At 42.0% G+C, this 19,162-nt stretch overlaps 1 pseudogene; it reads right to left on the reverse strand.

The window, feature by feature from the left end:
- LOC136784983 (glutamate receptor ionotropic, kainate 2-like) overlaps positions 1 to 19,162 on the reverse strand; it is an 85,312-nt pseudogene that overhangs the window by 15,062 nt on the left and 51,088 nt on the right.

Raw genomic sequence — 19,162 nt, forward strand, 5'->3', positions numbered from 1 at the left:
GAAGAACATTGGCTGGATAATCGTGGAATCGAGATTGGTTGTTGGAGAAAAGTCGAGGGTTGAACAGTTGACGGTAAGGTACGCTATAGAGACATAGACTATAGTATAAATGTATCTGTTACACACTACACGAGAACCCTCGTCAACCAAGGAGAATCGTTTTTCTCTATGTCATTATGAACGGGTCAAGGATCAAACAAACCGACGGACCTCCTCCTAGGATAAGGAAAAGAAAGGAGCTATATAAAAAAAGTAAGACTGCCCCTGGGTATATGTATATGTATATGTGTGTATACGTCACCAAAGCAGAGATCGACCGGATCTCACTAAAAATAAGTCCATCAAATTTCTAATAGTTATATATATATATATATATATATATTCCTGTTATACCTCTGAAACGTTGCATATCATCTATCTTGTATTATACTATTGCGCGTGAATTCACCCTTTGTCTAATATTTAAACGGCCCTATTTATATTATACGCGCGTATATCTCCCGACTGAGCATAAATAATAACTTTCACAATAATAACTCTGCAGCTGTAAATAATTCAACCACTGGCTTGGACCAGCGTTAATTTCACGAAATACGAAATTGACGGATAGCCGAGCTTCCTGCAGAACTATGCAGCAAAAAGTTATCTAAAACTTTCCAGTGCAGAGAAATCGTAGCCTGCAGATAAGCCTTTTTAAGAGCGGGCAGCCGCTGCTAAACGAAGCAGATGTTGCTCCTCTCTCGATGAAATAGCCGTATACATCTACAACTGTCTCTCAACTTTTACTTGCTCCGTACTTGGTAGCCAACCAGCTACCAGATGTTTTAGCAATACAATTTGTTTCCTCAAACTACTTACTTTTTAATCGACCATTTAACGCCCAGAATCTCAACTTTAATCGCATCGCCAGCGTTAAATATATAATATAGAAATCAGCAGAGCCTCTCCACCCCGTGATTCAATCGAGTCCACTCAGCAGCGGATTTGCACAAGTCGTTTGAGCTAAAAATCGCATGCTTCGTTCGATCGAGAATTCTGCAGCGATTAACCATGCCTCGATGCTTGCTCGCTATCAATCAGGGGGGGGGGATCATTATCCCGTACGTAGGACAAAATGTCAGCACAATCGACTTTCGATTTGTCTTGCGGAACGTGACTCGGATTAGCACGCGTGCCGTTGATATTGGCGGCTCCGACCAGTTGCTATTCACGGACAAAGGTTTATTAGCGGCTTCTACGCGGTAGGAAAGCGAACGAGAGAATAACGACAAACAATCCTCCTTTTCCCCATCGATAGTGACAGGCTTGCATGATAAGCAACTCCATTTTGTCGATTCTTGCAACAGTTGTACTGTATATATAAATTCCCTAGAAGGTCCTGTGTTAATGACGCTACTCACTGGGGAGTGTTTGCGATTATATTGCACGAATGAGGAAGACACGAAGACCAACTGAGATATCACCAGTGGTTTTCTGCGTGCTTGCGCATGGACAGTGGGAGATCAGAGTAGCGACAATCGAGTGAAGAAGGTAAAGAGGTATATACGCGTGTGTCAAGCCACTCAGTCCCTGCAGGATGGTTTTGCTGTAGATGAAGGTTCTAGTTCAGGGTGACCAGCGGGAACCGGAAGAGAGACTAGGACCTGGCAAGGAGAAAGCGGATGAATTGGGCAGATAATTTCCCATTGTTCCTGAACCGAGTTCTCTCGTTGGTGCGCGTTACTGCGTGTATATTTGCGCACTCGAAAGTTTATAATCGCATTGCGTGGTCGGAGAATAAGACGACCGAAAGTTAAGAACGGGTCTGCGCGTGTTTGCGCATGAATTAGATAATGGGAGGGGAGGGGTGGCGACGCAGCGGCTGAGGGGGATAAACATGTATGTGTACTACGTATGCCGCGCTGTTTAATCCCTCGCCCTTTCGTTAGCGACGCCGGCAATTTTAGGGAGGCCAACGGAAAACGGAAGGGAGGGGGAGGGGTGCAGGAGCGGAAGTGAGTAAATTGCACAGGTAATTTCCCGTCGCTCTGGAGGTCTCGCGTTCGTGCGCGCTATTGCGTGTATACATACGGCCAACTAGTAGTACATGCGGGTAAATACGCGAGCAACTTGTTCTCCAGCATACGTATCTCCGGGTGCGATAATGTCCTGAGTCCTGACTCTCCTTCCACCACATCTAGCTTAGGTACTCTCGGCCCAAATATATTTATCTATCGCCAATTTAGAGCATATATGCTTACTTTACACCTATTTATCTCCTTATAGACCGATTAACAATAATCTAATTCTGTGATTTTCCTGATCATTCTTACAGGGGTATACAACGTTTTCTAAAATCTCAATGGAATCATTAAAAATACTTACCCTGTTTGTATTTTGTCCCATGTCTAGCTCGCGGTTATAACGCTTCTCGCCGTAGATCCAGTCCTGCACGACTTTCTGAATCTCCGGCTTCTCCGGATCCACTAGCCGGAAGGCAGTGATATTGGTCCCGCCGTGCTTGAATTCCTCCAGATCGACGCTGTGGAGATCCTGCAACGGAAAAGGAAAAAGTTGCTATAACGTAATTGACAAGATTTTTTGCATCGACCTTGTATATACGGTTAGAATCGGGGACATTCGATAGGATTGAGAGTGGTTTTGCTGTAAGTTGTATGTTGGAAAGAAGAGGCAGAGAGAGAGAGCAGGGAGGATAGCGTTTGCGGGGACGATGCACGGTAAATGTCCCGGAACGCGGGCGGGAGAGCTTCATCGAGAGCTGAATGTTATTTAAGTCGAATTAATGACGTGCAGTGAAGCTTGATCGAATATCCCACCGAGTCCATCCAGTGAGCCAGGTCGATGCTAGATTTTCCATCAAATCGTGCTCGCGCCGCGCGTTCCGCCGATGCTGAGCGGGTCATCCCCGAGCTATCTCGTTATCCTTCCTAATCACCTCGGTGGAGAGGCATTTCGAGTCACCCAGCACGTAGTTATCTATACTGGCCTAAATGTTCTATGAAAGTTCCATGAAAAATCTACTTAGTTGGCGCCTTTCTACCCAACTTCGGTCCGTATCTAATTATTGGAACTCCTATAATCGCGTTACTAATTAAGCAGGGCAATAATAAGAGGAATTCGCAGCTTTCCTTTTGCTCGCTATAAAACGCCCTTGTCGCTGAAATCTCACGATTCCTCCATGCAAAGAAGCGTAACGTTGCATATTTAATAGGACCTCGTTAAGTAGCCTTCTGATTTATGTTACTCCTATGCAAAGATCTTGCCACAAAGTAGACACGATACTTATACTTTTATATATTCGCATTAAACTGCAATTTATACACTTTATCAACTCATTTGAAAGCCCATGCATATGAGAACTCCCAAGAGCGTTCGTGTTTGCCACTACTTCCGTCTGCGAGACCAGGCAACGCCTATATTACAACCTCCAACTTACTTTCGGAAAATATGTCTCTTCTTTCGATAATAAATATGTAAATACGTTGGATACCGTTGAAGGAAAATTACATACTCTACTAGAATACGAATCTTTGTCATATACTGATACAAAGTTATCCATGCACTGCGAATTCAGCTATATACACAATACATTAGCATCGTTGCTCGTCACGACTCATTGCATGTTCTTCTACTTTCTTCCCATCAATTTATTCCACTATTAGAAGTCGTGCTTGATGCGCCAGTGAAGTATAAAGATGGACGTGTGGACGGTGATCGGGGAATGCGTATATATACATATATACATAGTGTTGGCGAGTGAGCAGATAGGGCGAATAAGAGTGGAGGACTCAATACTCTCGATGCAGTGTGAGTAAAAGAAAGAATGGAAGGATGTAAGAGTATGAGTGAAGGGGGTAGCTATCGTGTGGAAGGTGAGCATTTGCATGTAGCGAGGACAGATGCTGTTTGCGAGGGAGCGGAGCGCGCGCTGGTTGGGCCAGCGGTCGAAGCGGATGGAGATATCCGAACGGAGAATAGAGTGGGTGTCCTCTAGGTGGGTGTCTATATCGTTAGGACGACGTGATTTAAACTCGCTGCTCCGCACAGCCACGTCCACCCGTTCCAATGCTCAAGGAGCCCGGCGCGGCCATTTATTATCCTTTGTCCCGCGTACTGCCCACGGTAAATAACTTTCCTATGTATTTCCAGCTTGCCTGTCAGCTTGCCGCCTCGCCGCCACGCCGGCATCACTGCACCCTACTACGTAGTACATACGTCCTTTCTCCGGAATATCGCGTGCCTCCTGATCGGCGATCCACCGCCGACGTCTCCCTGATCCATCGATCCCTCATCGATCACACCCCCTTTTCCTTCAACCTCCATGCCTACCACCAATCTGCAGTCACATAGAGCCACGCGAAATCCTAACATCGACCAGTATATGCCCAGCGAGCAGCCTCGCGCGGCTGAGTATCCTTAACCCCCGCTCCTCGGTTAATTCTCATTTATCCACTTTAATCCAATCAATCGCCTCGAACGAAATCCGTAATATCGTTATTTCTAACGTTATAATCCTATGTATACAATTGAATAACGCAAGATTCAAAGTTTACGCTGAAAATTTGGATTTTTTCCTCGAGAGTTTGTACATGAATCCCCGTGGCCCTTTTCAGTCCTCGGAAATTGCATGGTTTAAGCTGTGACGTCACACGCACCGATCGATACGCGATCGATCTCTCAGCTTTTATACTATATATGGATGTATAGGTAGCCCGGTCTAACGCTATTCCATCGACGTATCAGCATGCGGCGATATTGCAAGCAGGACAACGTCAAGAGAAGCCGCGCCTCTCCACCATGATAAACGAGCTTCTTTCCACTAAATTCCACCCACAAAGCTAACTCCGTCCTCTCCGCCATGTCGCGATTTTGCAACAAAGCGTATCTAACGCTTTAACTACTTCCTTTATTATACCGAATTAACTGACGCAATCCGCCACGACAACTCTTTCCTGCAGCAAGGGATTTCCATTGAAAAAGTTGCGGCGTAATTTCAACCCTCTCATTGAGATCCGACTTATCTTTATTTTTCCTGGATTAGCGCATACCCGATTGGCCTCGAAAAGTACCAAACTCACCCCCATTAGGAAGGGGATTTTTTCTCTCTCGATTAGTCGAGCGGAAAAGCTGACGGATTTTCCTTTTAATTGGAGCAACTACCGACATTACGATGACAATACTGGAGCAATTTCGATTTTTAATGACGAAGAAATTCGTATATGAGCTGCAGTGATCGTCTCTGCGTCGTGAGATTAATTCTGCGCGAGCGTTTGCACGATCGAAGCCTCGTCGTAAGAAGCTTAGCGACGCCTTGGCGTCGCCGGAGAATCTAATGATCCCTACGAAGCTAGTGAGCATAATATAATCGTAACGAGTGGCGTCTATCTCGCGACGCCTCGAACCAGACCATAACCCATCCAGCGATTCAACAGGGAGAAAATTAATCCATCCTTCTTATATATATATATCGACTGATTTTCTTGATAGCCAAACGTAAAAATTCGAAATAAGTTAATTCTCTCTCTTTCTCTCGATAGTTTCTCGGTCCCCTCGCCCTTCGCCGCGCTTGAAAGGGTCAGCGTTCTTTTGATCGTTCGACAAAAAGGTCAGATTCTGATGGATGAAGCTGGATTCTGCTACCAGCATTGGACGATATAAATGAAAATAAAAAGCTATTACTCACCGATATATCCAACGCAATTTTACGAGAAATTGTCAATTTTTCGATATCTTGTAATAAGGAACGAGTTCCAAAGGGCAAACTGAATCACATATATATATATATATATATATATATATATATAAAATAAGCAGAGATGGCGAAATGGTATAGCAGACAGGTCCTGTAGGAGGGGGCTGAACGAAACGGTTGGAGTGAGGGTAGAATGGCGAGTGCGATTATACGAGTCTAATTAATTGGAGCGGGGGACAGCATTAATTTGGTTAGTAGGGAGTCTGTGCGAGCATCGAGCTAAATTCAAGCACGTTGGTGTATAAAGTACATGAGTAACGAAGGATCTCGTTGGGAGACTTGGCAATTAAAATCAAAGGCCGACGGCTTTAGGGATTCTCTTTACGGATTCGACGTCGGCCAAGAGAAATCCTAGCCGGTGTACCGTGTAAACTGGCCCCGCGAGAGCCAACACCGCTGAAGAGTGGAAAAGGGGTGAAGGACTGGCAGCAGCAGAACATGTAAGGTGAAAAAGGAAGCAGCTGGGTGAAGAGAGGAGGGGAGGGGGAAGGGGGAGGGTGGGCGAGGAAAGAAGAAAGGACACCTCTCATACCATACCTACCTTTCGCATCTGAACAAATACCTTTGCTAATTTACATTTTAATGGATCTAAATTGAAATCTGGTGGAGGACCAAGATAAATTGCAGCTCCTATATACCGTGTCCATTTAAAGCTCCATTTATTTTTTATCACTTATTGCCGTGGGCTCCTCTGCAGTCTTTTCGCCCGACACCTGACACCCGACACCCTGCAGCTTCTCCACTACTGCTTCTAGCCTGCATCGGTAAATTGCTAATTATCCCGAGGCGGCTTTTAGCTTTAACCACTAACACGATGTCGTCTCTCTCAATCCCTTCCACTACCTCCCCCTTGCTCGCACCCCTCGCGCTCTCTTTGTCCATCCATCGAGCTAAGTAAATGTTTTTCAAGCGGCACCATAGCGTATATAAGCTCCACTTGGAAATATAACCAACAGCCCCTTCGCATATTCAGTCGGTAAATAAATGCTTTGGTTACCCCGCGGTAGCTTCAACTTCTTTGGGACAAGATATGTAAATTTTCCCTTTTATCATTTTTCTTTTTTAATTCTGACAGTTTTGTAAAAAAAAATACATGTATAACTCTCATGGAATATAAACTCTTGACCTCGTAGGTTAATCCGAGAAGGTTCACGTTTGAGAGTGAAATGATGAGTCAGCGTTTAGGGAATATTATGAAATTTCGTTGGTCGAATGTAGCTGGGAAATTGTTAGAGCTATTGCAGGGTGCTCTTTCGCACTTTCTGCATCCGTGGCGTAAAAGCTTTATTCCTTTGCGGGACTGTGTGTCAGGGTCGAGAGGAGAGGAATTTTGAAAAAGAGAAGGGAGACAGCTGGGAAAGGTTGGCGATATTGAACTGATCGTGCCTCCAGCAATACCGGAACAACACGTGCGACGATCTCGTGTCTCACAGCGATCTTTCCCTTTAACTCGGCTTCTCTCTCTCTCTCTACTGTTTCTTTCCTCTTCTGGCGCGAATCACAGAAAAATCCCAGATTCCTCGCTCCCGCTCGACTCTTCCGAAGAGCGTTCATGCCCGGAGGATATTCTCTTTCCGCCGGCGAGGATAAAGGAGGAATCTCGTCACACATTAATGCGAAAATGTAATCGGATGCCGATCCAAACGAAATAAAAACCTTCCGGTGTAGCAAACACAGATTTTACCAAGAATCTCCAACGAAACACGAGTATTTTCAGAATCTTTCTGGCAGACTCGAATCTAGCATCAACTTTATTATTATCTCCATTCAAATCTATCCAGATCATTGAAATTTAATTTTACCACAAAGCTCATCGAAGAAAATTCCTCTTTCACAGTTATTCGACAAGTTCAAAGAGTATTCTACTTTATTTCTTCGTATTATCTACACTATGCAGGTTTATGAAAATATAACGAAGGTTGAACGACGGGTCGAGCTGGCCTAATCGTGCTAAAGGGTTGATTGAGAAAATAAACCTTTTTGGCTGTAAGATTTTTTCAAAGTTTACACGCGGAAGCCACAAAATAGAAATTGCGAAAAGCAGCGTTATCAGCGTCGCGATTCAAATCAGGACGTTGGAGAAACGACAAGCGAAGCAATCTCTCGGGACGTACCGAAGCTCGGTAATCGATTTCTGCTTGGCGCTCGTACGGATAATTTACAGCGACGGTGGCTCGAGTATTTCGCAGGAAAGCTATTGATCCTGACTAAGAACGCGTCAAAGCTCTCGCACCGCGCACCGCGTGTCGGTTCGGGGACAAATAAGATCTCCCAGCTATCACGCGCAGACCCATTCCCTTAATGATCCAAGAATGCTATCGATCCTCCATAAACAAACGATCCTCTCCAATTTTTCCGCCTCAATGAAGTTAGCCCTGAACATACGTACCTAGCAATCGGTGAAATGGGATTTTTTTTCCATCGAAAAGAGGAGGAGTTTCCTGGGAAACTTATTATGACTAGTTGAGGAGAGTTGAGACTAGTTGAGAGTGTTGAGTTGAGAGCACATTATGTGAGAGAAACGACGTGGAGCGTACAAATTCGATCGAGCTGGTGGGGCTAGAAGGTAAGGTTTGAATCGTTCGGTTCCTACGGGATCGACTAGTTGGTCGCTAGGAAGTCTAACCCTAATTGCATTCTCATTTAATTAAAGGACGTACGTACCAGCGAAGTGATGAGGTAACTGTGATAGTCGCTCATCATTTCCAATTTGCTGAGCTTGCTTCAATACGTCGTAGATTCTCTCGGTCGAGCAATCCAGTACGATGTGAGACTCCGCCGAGTTTTTGATCTGCTTTAGCAACGGTCTGAAACAAGCGAAACGATTCATAAGTCTCGGCCGGTAATTCTATTTATAAATTCTACGGACGAGCAGAAATTTTCGCTAACAAAATTTCGTGTGTATCAGAGAGCTTAATACGGCTGCACTCGATAACAATTACACCAGCTACTGCTAATTGCTTTCTCCATTTCAGTTTATCACATGTACATATAGTATCCATGCTTTTATACGTCTCTCTGCCTCGTATATATATATATATATATATATATGTATCACGAGTCAATTAATATACAGACCACTTTTAATGATATTTGCTTTTCATAGTGGTGCCCTGAGAGGCTCTCACTGCTATATTGTCAACGGAAACACATTTATTACGCTTTACAAGCGTGAGAAGTTCCATTCCTATGGAAGAAATTTGAAAAGTTTTTTATTCCTCCCTTACCCATGCCACTAATTCTACGAATGACTGAGGCAAGTGTTACTAGTCTTGCGGTCTTAAGTACTTTTCTCTACGGGAAAAAAACTGGTAAAAAGTTGGAAAACCGTAAGAAAAACTGGTGAGCTAACCGTTAAGTTCAAATGACAATGTTTACTCGACAAAGATTTGCTTTTATCAAAGAAAACTTTCTAGCGAACGATTAAATAGTTTCAAAACGATAGGTTTTAAAAGAAAACGAAAATTTTCATTGATCATAAAAAAATAATTGGTGTGATTTGTACCGTTTTACTTTAATTCGATTGATAGAATAAAATCGATTCGGATATTCGCTTTGGAATTAAAGTCAGTTTAATTTGCTCCTTGCAGATTTCTTTCAGTGATTTCTAGTGGAATTTTATTGGGTTTCGGAGAGATTGTCGGCTATTTATATAAAATGGAAGAGAATCGAATAAGGGAGTGAAGGAAGAAATTGATGTTACTGTGATTGGTGAATGACGTCTCTTGAAAAGGCAGTTCACACCGACTCGCTGCAGACTCCCATGGGTGAGCAGTTCCGATTCCAGGGATGCTTTTGCGCATACGCTTCTTGATCAAAGTTTCATATCATAGCAGCTTCTATCCGGCTCGCTATAAGCCCTTCCACGCACACACACACACACACACACACACACACACACACACTGGCTGCTTCTACCATCCCGTCATCCAACATGCACGATAATGTGAATCTCCTTACGCCACTGCCCCCTTCACCCAGCCTATACATTCCCTAGCGATACCCCTGAAAGCCGGCCTTCACTACCACCTTTCTTTAGAATTTTTCATGCCCTCCTGCATAATTTATCCGAAGCATCCTTTACGCACGATTCTCCCGGTTTATATTTCCTTACGATTTTAATGGCATGTGTTTCAGCACACTGGAGCTTCGATTCTCAAATCCACACCTGCGTATCTGGCAACGTCGTGGACATTTTTTCATTTCTCTCGTGTGGTCCCTCTCTCTCGCTCTCTTTCCACCTCTCGTCGATTCAGTTGCACTCTAGCTACACTATAGGATAGAGTCACGAGATGAATATATTACAATACCAATTCATAATACACACTTTGTCTTCGCTGGAATTTCTTCGCTTGGGTGTGCATTTGGCGAGTGGCCGTGCAGTTGAATCTTCCAATTCTTTCATACAAGTTTTTGTATTTTGCTGGGAGCACTGCAGCTATCGCTGGGATATATTTCAGCGCTTTTTGTTTCGTCGAAAGTGCATCAAAAGCGTTCCCGAGGGCCGCTACTGTTGAACGGCACTCGAGCAATTCTCTTTGAGCTCTTTCTTACTGTAATCCGATGTTGGCTGACCCATGTTATACGCTCCAGAGTGCATGAATCGATTAAAAATGCACATTCACTTTGCTCCGTGTTCTGCATTTAACCAGACTGCTGTAATTGCCAAAACGAGAATCACGATTAAGCCCCGGGTTGCCAGCTTACGCTAAGGATACGTACTACCCGGGTTAAGATTCAATAAGAAAATATTAGTCCGCGCCTGATGTTATCTTCAAAGAGCACGAGTAATTTTATTCCTCGATATTTCTCTTTCCTCGACCCACTCGCCCCCCTCAGCCGGCACTCTCCTCTTTTTCAATAATATTAGTAATCATATATCACAAGATTTTACCATCCGTATATAAAATAGGTTTTCTCCACCAACCCTTGGGTTATCTTAACTTTATTATGACCGCTTTGTTTTTTCTTTAGCTCCGGTGTAATAAAATTTCTTGGAGGATGCAAAGGATGCAGAGCAGAGCGATATACCTACCGCAGAACGGATCTATTCTTTGGTGAGAGAAGGTTCGTGCTTTCTTATATTCCTGTGCGAAGGGAGTTATTCAGTAATGGTGCGAGGCTCGAAATTCCATTTTCCCAAGGTTCTTGTACAGCCCGCAGTGTTCCAGGGTAAGTAAGTCCGAAGTCGAGCAAACCTCCCCCCTGTCCAACCACCATTTCACTCGGCCAGTCAAGCCGCGAGATAAGTCTTCGAATAGTCGTCTTACTCCTCCGAGAGGGGCTATAGGAATAAGATACCTATACCACACCGTCGAATAGTCACCGACTAGCAAAAAACTCTCAGCTTTTCTTATCCGCGACACTCTTTCTGCTTCCTACAATCTTTTTTAATCTCTCCCATCAGTCCGGGCTATGGCTCACTTTACAACTTTATGATTGCAAGGAATAAAAAGAAAATCTTTGAAGAAAATAAAATAAGTTTCGTGTGGAGCAGCTAAATATATATTATATGGCTCTGCTGCGAAATCGGCTGAGATTATTCGGCAAATCTCTCTGATGCAGGAGGTAACTTTGGAATATAAATGTAAGCTTTACTCCGAATAAGTTTTCACATATACAATCGGAAATCGAGGAGCGCGATGTACGAATTTCCCGTGTATATCTGCTGTAGAGAGAGAGAGAGAGAGAGAGAGAGGAGGAAACTGTCGATGAAACACGCAATAAAAAAATTGTTAGAAAAATAAGAGATACGCGTTAGGTATTATAAAATACATATACGAATGTTTTAGGTAAGCATTTCATTTTGGTAAATTTCATTTAACCTTGAGTAAAGTTGAAGGAGGGTTGCGGAAGCAAAAGTCGTAAGTCAAATGACCGAGAAGAAGCCGAAACGGAATGAAAGACGAAAAGTGGAATGAGAAAAAGAGGAACGTAAAGCTGGACATATAAAGGAGACAATGAATATATTTGCTGTATATCGCGATACCGACTAGTTGAACTCTCATAAAATGTCAAGGACTGTAAAAAGCAGGCTGAATGAGAACAGACGGAGAATGCGTCTAGCAGCCGGAAATGCTTTTGCTCATTTTCTTTTCGGACAATTCACCGTAGGGCAATATGCGAAATGGACCAAATATTCCCGGCGCGCTTCCACCTCGACAAGAGCTAGGCTGTAACCAAGTAAGAAAACTTTTTAATACAATTTCTTCTTATCATTTCCAACGACACATGCTACACCCAAGGGGCTACATAAACACTAAGTGCTTCGTAACTTACGTAACTTTGATCATCCGAGAAAAACTGCGGTTCGATCCGCAAACAAAAACCATTGGCTTTTTTCAGCCCGTAGAAACTCCTGCCGATAATAGAAAAACCAATGGTACACGGTGGAAAGTGTGTGAAAATCTTGTGTTCAAAAACAAATAATGTGTCGTGCTACGAAAGCAACGGATTATCTGCATGGCCCTCATTTTCCGAAGCCGAACGGCACAACGAATCGGGAGAAAATTGATAGTTAGGGAATTCGGTTGTTAAACGCTTAACCGGAGCGAATGAATGGAGTTAAAAACGTCCTTGTTATTTCCGTTATCGCGCTACTGCTAAATAAAGGCCAGGCAAAATTTTTCACCAGCAGCCAATTTGTCCTACTCGTTTGCTACGTGCGACGCCTGTAAACTTCCAGCAAGGATCTCTAGCGTGCGTTTTCGACGAGCAACCAACTTTCATTACTAAAGTGCGACAGAGACGCACAATATTTCGATAACAAAAACGCGTCCTCGCTGAATTTTCCCTGATGAAAACCTCGACGCTAAAATTGGGACGTACGTAGGTTTGCTGCAACCTTTACATTAATCGAGAGGATACCTGTTTTTATTTTATTTTATCCTCACCGTCGAAAAACGAAATTTGCAATTATCTTCGAATAGAGGCGAGAGCATTTGCTGGTATCAGGATAGATGCAATAAGTGCAAGAGCAGGAAACTCTTGAACAGTATATTTCAGTCAGTAGGTTTAATGACAACACATTTCAGAAAAGAATCGCCTAAGATTTCTTCTCAAGCACTTTTAGCGAATGGCTCGTCATAGAGAGTAAGATGATCTCTCGTTGAAATTGAAATACGACCATCCGTATCTATTACTCCCAACATCATTCTCTCCCTTCTATCTTCCATAACTGGTGTTCCTCGCCGCCGCTTTAAATCTTAACTTCAACAGCGTCTTAATTTTTGTAGTCCATTTTCCAATTAAAATTTTAAAGTTCCTCAAATCGAATTAACCGATTGTATTCAATTAGGGTAACTTATAATATTTTGCTTGTACTTCGTGAGTAGGTCTTCCTTCCCTTCCTGCAAGATTCCTAATAATGTTCAATTTACCGTACAGCAATAAAAGTTAATTCCATTTATCCCCAATGCAATTTTCTCATTTACTATATTATCTTTCAAAATTTTGTATAATAATAATTATATTCACATATTTGCTTGTTTCAACAATGGAGAACGCTGGAATTTTGTTTTTTCGATGCAAAAATCTGTTAAATTTGTCAAGGTTAAAAAGAAGATTTATTTTGCTTATTGACAAGAGGGGTTTAAAGATTATCGAGTCAAAGTGTAGAATCACGTTAGGTGAAGGACGAGTAACGCGTATCAGGTTCACGAAGGTTGCAGAAACTCAATTTCCGGAACAAGATGGTAGGCGAGTGTGACCAGTGAAAATGTATATGCTCTCTCGCAGGCTGCAAGTGATGACAGATGCTTATTCCCAGGAACTTCGATGCAGAGCAGACGGCGGTTCGGCTGATGAGGCTAAATTAGCTTTTTCGAAAATAAACCTTGATCGTAATTTTGATGCGATGTTGGAAATTCGATGGACGGAAGCGCGGATAGGGCAAAGTTAGAAGCGGAAATTAATAATCTATATTTGATCTTGGGTTTGACCTACCACTCCAATTCATCTGCTACGCTCAACGCCTTGTGAGATCTCCCTGCGTTTCTTCTGTCAACAGTAGAATATAATTTAGTATATTCTTCTATATAGATGCTTTTGATAAAATCTTGCTCCTTCACTTCTATGCTGCGATGTTAGTGGATTCGAACATTTTCTCCTCCACACGGCCTTCACTTATCAATCGTATAGGTGACATTAATGCAACAATGTGTGAATTTGATAATTTTTTAATATATTTGACCATTTTAAGATCTATCAAACTTTGTAATTTGAACATGCTTCATATACTTTAGCATTAATTGTTATATAGTACCTATATATTACCAAAGTGTCATGAAAACTATTAGAAAAAATTTCTTCTATTCAATAATATGGAATAATAAAATATCTTAAAACTGTAATTTTTAAAACATTATATCTATAGGTTATCTTAGAAACCTGAGATGATGAGCAAACTCTGTCGGAAAATCGAATTCAGTGGAAAAAATTACATGGATAAATTGTGGAAAAATTGCAGTCGGGATTTCCAACGTTCTAGTGCCTCATATTAAAATTTTTTTAAAGTTTCGTCCTTCTTTTCGAATAGCGTAAATTAAAGCACTGATTTCTCAGTTAAAGTACATTTCAATCTCGAAGGTGCACCGGAAAAGGTGTGAAAAGGTAAATCCGGTGAATGATAAAAGAAGCGGTGACAGAGTGACAGCTCGAAAGAGAATGGCGGAATAACAAGTTCTCTGTTCTCGCTTTTAGCTATTGTTGGTTCACCTCAAGTGTGAATCTCTGCGTTTCTAGTAGAAAAGCCACGTGCGGAAAATCTTTCTTTTGCGAGTCGTGAAAGAATGCTTGGTGAAAAACTTGCAAAATGTCTTGGGGATTAAGTAAGACGCGCGTAGATAGTATTTCACTTCATTCCAGAAAGCTCGATCCTGACTTGAAATCTTATTGGAAAATACAGACTGAAAAGATAAGATAAAGGAATGCAATATTAAAAATTAATATAAACTTCAAACTTTACTGTTATATAGATCTATAAAGAATAAAATGTTCAAGATCCTCAATGATATGTGTAACATTTTCATGAAATGTTTCATCTGCTGAAATTTGGACAGAGGGCCAAGGTCTTCTGCAGTGGTTCGCGTTCGTAAATCGGCGAGAGCTTTCATTCGATGTGATAGGAGCCGGAGCTTCCGTGGAATGAAACGAAAGAACAAAAGAAAAGGTTAACGCTTTGTACCTGAGATTAAGGTAATACGAGTTTGGCGAAGAGTGGTTCGCCACGTAGTCGGCTATAAAAGAAACATGAAGCGAATTCACGGCTCTCAAAGTTTGCCGCAAAGGCACGTACAGATGTGCCGAGCAAATTTTCTCGCCTTGCCTTAAATAATTTCAAACGACTCTCAGTACAAGGCAAACGGAAGCGAGATAAATATCAGTCAGTCTCCGGCCTTTTACCCTCGTAGCTTCCCTCTTATTTTTTTCTCTCCGGACATCCTTGTCTTTCTTCAAATTTCCATTTCTCTCTCTCTCTCTCACTCTCTCACTCACACACACACACACACACACACACATTTCCTTCAGTTTGTTCATACCCTCGACTGTAACTCCCCGACTCATCCGGCCCACACAATTTTTACCTCTCATTACCTTCTCCGGTATCTACCTTATTCTCTTCACCCGGCCGTCGACAAGATTTTTATTCTCTCCAATCCTCAAGTTTTACTTGCGAAACGAATTTCACGAGGTACACGTAGGGTAGATCGAGAGGAAAATTCTTTGTTTAAAGCACAGCAGGACAAGAATCTTCTAACTAACTCGCTGTCTCGAAGCGCGCTAGAGCACCAAACCCTTATCCCAATTTCACTAAAATAAGACACTGGAAAGTCAAGTACCCTCCTCGTCAAACTATTCGAGACTCTTAGAACTTGAAGTACAGCAGTCTAACGCTCTCCATAGCGACCGTTACTTCGCATTTATTGGTATTGCTACCGTAATCTTTTCCCTGCCCTATTGCATCGATGCGCATATATGTATACGAAAAAGAGCTAAAGCTTGCTCGGAGGAAACTTTATTCAGCTCCATCGATCCCTATAATTTTTTCATCATCGCTATATGTATATATATATTAAATGTAGATATATGTGCTTTGCCTCCAAATTGAGCAATCAAAAAAATCCATAGAATGACATAAAAAGTCAATGATCGGTCCTCTTGAAAAGCTAAAGAACTGAAGTTGGTGGAGAGTCACGAGTCCATTGGTTGTTTCATTGCAGCGCGTTATCTGGGAATTCTTGGAGAACGATGCTGGAGGGCGAAGAACGTTTCGGAAGTGAGAAACGCACGAAGCGTGATTCTCCGCTAGGTTAACCCTCCTATCCGAGTCCGGATTGGTCGACTGTGGTTAAACGCTACTAGCATCCTACCTGAAACTGGTTTGGAACGGTTTCTCGTGGTCTTTCGGTGCCGGATATACGACTGTCTAGTTGCGCGAGTCCGTATAAACATGTCGGTAAAAGCGGACGACGAGACTGGCAAGAGGAAATAGCGAGCAGGTCTAAGAGAATAGCGAGATGAGTGCCACGTAAAGCGACTTAAATAATTTTATTCATCTATGCAATAACACGTACTGGTTTATAGGACACATGCAATTCGATAGCGGGACAGTGTCACTCTGTGAGCCTGCAACGTAAAAGAGACCCCGAAGTGCGCCACAAGATTGCAGAAAATAAGAAAACTTTTCAATCTTCTTAAATTATCTTAGTGTCATTCGTACCTTTACATGGGGTGACTATATATATATATTATTATATGCTCGGAACGAGGCTCCTTCTTCAGATTATTTTAATGCCAAGTACCTCATTATGTACAACAGTGCAATTTTGTACGTGTATATGCTCTTTCTCTCCCTAACGAACCACTCAAAGATAAAACGAAAATTCCTTATTGCTAAGCAAACAATAAATGCTTTTCTCGTTCAATACAAATTTTACATTTGATAAATAAACTTATATAGCATATATATATATATATATATATATGTAGGAGTTCCCTCGGTGTACTAATAGGATTTTTTGCAGGTTTTTTTATCAGGTAATAAAAAAGTACATTTCACGTCCGGCAGTCGATTCACGAATATTTCTGGCTGAAAAAAGCTGCAAGGCCGAAAGAAGGCATTCACTGTACACAAAATAGAGAAAATATAGTGGTAGATAAAATTTATGTTGGATTGCGGGAGAGTCGATGGAGCAAAATGCTCGAAACGGATTAATTTGGTGCATGTTTTTTCCCCGATTGGTACATTTTTGCGCTTGGCAAGATACGCGTTATAATGATGAAAATTTGTAATGCCAAAAGCTCTTTTATTATGCTTATTTATATAGGTATTTTTATATTCAAGCCCGAGTCAACAACAGACTATAAAATGTTATGTTCCCGCTCGCCATAAAGAAGACATTTTATTCGGGACAAAAAAAGAATTTAAATGAAACGAGCGAGTACAACACTAACGCAAAAAGTTCTATGAGATTTGGTTCGATTTCGTTTTTCAGCAACATATGTTCAATCCAATATAGTATGTAGCCTGTGTACGCTCCAATTTTATTCTTGTTTACCGTGGCGGCCCAGCTTCGTTTAGTGCTTTCGCATGCGTTTTTCCACGAGTGAATTCTCAATGTAATTTATAATTTCGCTTGATCAAAGCCAGTTATTTAATAAATATGCACAACTTTTTCTAATATCGATTTATTCCGGAACAACAAGAACCCCTGCACGAGCATGAAAGACAATTTCACATACTTATTAAATTAGTTCGATTTTCTAGAAAAATCAATTTAACATCCAGATGAATAGAAAGGTCAATATTGCCAAAGATTGAAAGTTCAACACGGATGAATTTCAGCGTATATTTGCGCAGACGTTGATATAGTAAATATATTTCGACGTTTATAAATCGAGCTTTTCCATAAGCCTGGAATGGCTGTGCATTGCTGCTGCTGCAAAGCTCCTACGGTATTATTATATTTCAGAGAAATATAGCATATCCAGCAGAAGTGATTGGATAGAAATATAAACGATACGCTCAAAATGAGTAGCAAAGATGCCGAAGAAGATAACCGGTCAGATCTTACCAAGCAAGCAGTCCGTTGAATATATCGCCGGTGCCACAGAACAGAAAATTACGCAATAAATATCCAATCTTTTTGAGAGAAAATGGTAAAAGTTCTCGCAACTTCTGCATTACGCCCAGTAAAATAGATTACATTCTTCCCCCTACTTTGCCAGCTGCGCTATTGAAACATGATTGTTCGAAACTTTAATTAAATTTACAGCTCGAAATCGGGCATTTGTCACGAAAAAAAAAAGGGACGAACCGATTACGAGCGTGGAACGAGCTCCGGAAAAATCCTAATGATTCCGAGAAACAAAAAAGATCTCTTCTCTTCCAAAGTTCATCTCATAAAGTTTTTCCTTGCCGAGAAAAATACTCCTCATCCATATTTACAATTACTTTCCAGTTTCCCGCGCGACCTGCGCTCTTTCCACCGTAGATGCGAATCACCATAAGGGCGAGTAGTCCTCTTGCTGAAAACCGTGTAACTTTTTTTCTCTCGCTACTATTTATACATTTTCTTACTCCACTATACAACGTACCCCAATCAGCCAAACGTGCCTCGGAGGCTTTAAACGGATGCACCAACTTTTCCAAACGCACCTCCTTCTTCATTACTGTGTGTTACGGTTTCACGTTACACGGCGCATCACACCGCGCTATTAAAATGGGATCATATCGGTTGGCAAATACACGAAAGCTATCGCGTTTCCAATTATCGTCCGCAACCAGTCAGCTATCAGAGAAGGTAATTTCCTGTCTCAAGTTTTCCCCTGGCAAACGCATTATATTGCAGCTACACGTTGCAAGAAAGTGCAAGATATATCCGACGGAGCTTATTAACGCTGGCTGATTTGTCAATAAAATCTTACACGTTTTTCATTAATTAAGATGAATGAACGTTTTCATCAAGTGTCTTTCACGGATTATCGTTGATTGAGACAAATGGCTGTTTTTATCAGTTGCGGAAGAGTAGGTGTAGACGGAGTAGTGAGAGGGATGGGGGAGGGGTTAGGCGAGTTTTTCCTCAATTGGAGGAATGGCTACGCGATGGCTATGTTGGCAGAAGCGTGCCTGGTGAGGAGAATAAGCTGTCAGATTTATTCGTGCATCAATCGGATAAAATGGAGGAAAATGTACGTGGCAAGTGCGGGAAAGGGAGGGGGGGGGGGGGAGGTTGGGGATACTTAAGAAAGTATATGAGGGTGGCGCGATGCATCATAGTCAAGCGAGTAAAGTCGCCAGAAAAGATTCTCCGGATACGTGATGGATGTTGGTAATATCCAGTGTACGGTACGGTGGAGCTTCATTCTGATCCGCGAATGCCGTATATTTAACTGGAACTTTGTACAGTC

The sequence above is a fragment of the Prorops nasuta genome, unplaced genomic scaffold, assembly GCF_024137725.1.
Source record: "Prorops nasuta isolate Cenicafe-Biocafe unplaced genomic scaffold, Cenicafe_Pnas_1.2 PNAS00119, whole genome shotgun sequence".
Classification (NCBI taxonomy): domain Eukaryota; kingdom Metazoa; phylum Arthropoda; class Insecta; order Hymenoptera; family Bethylidae; genus Prorops; species Prorops nasuta.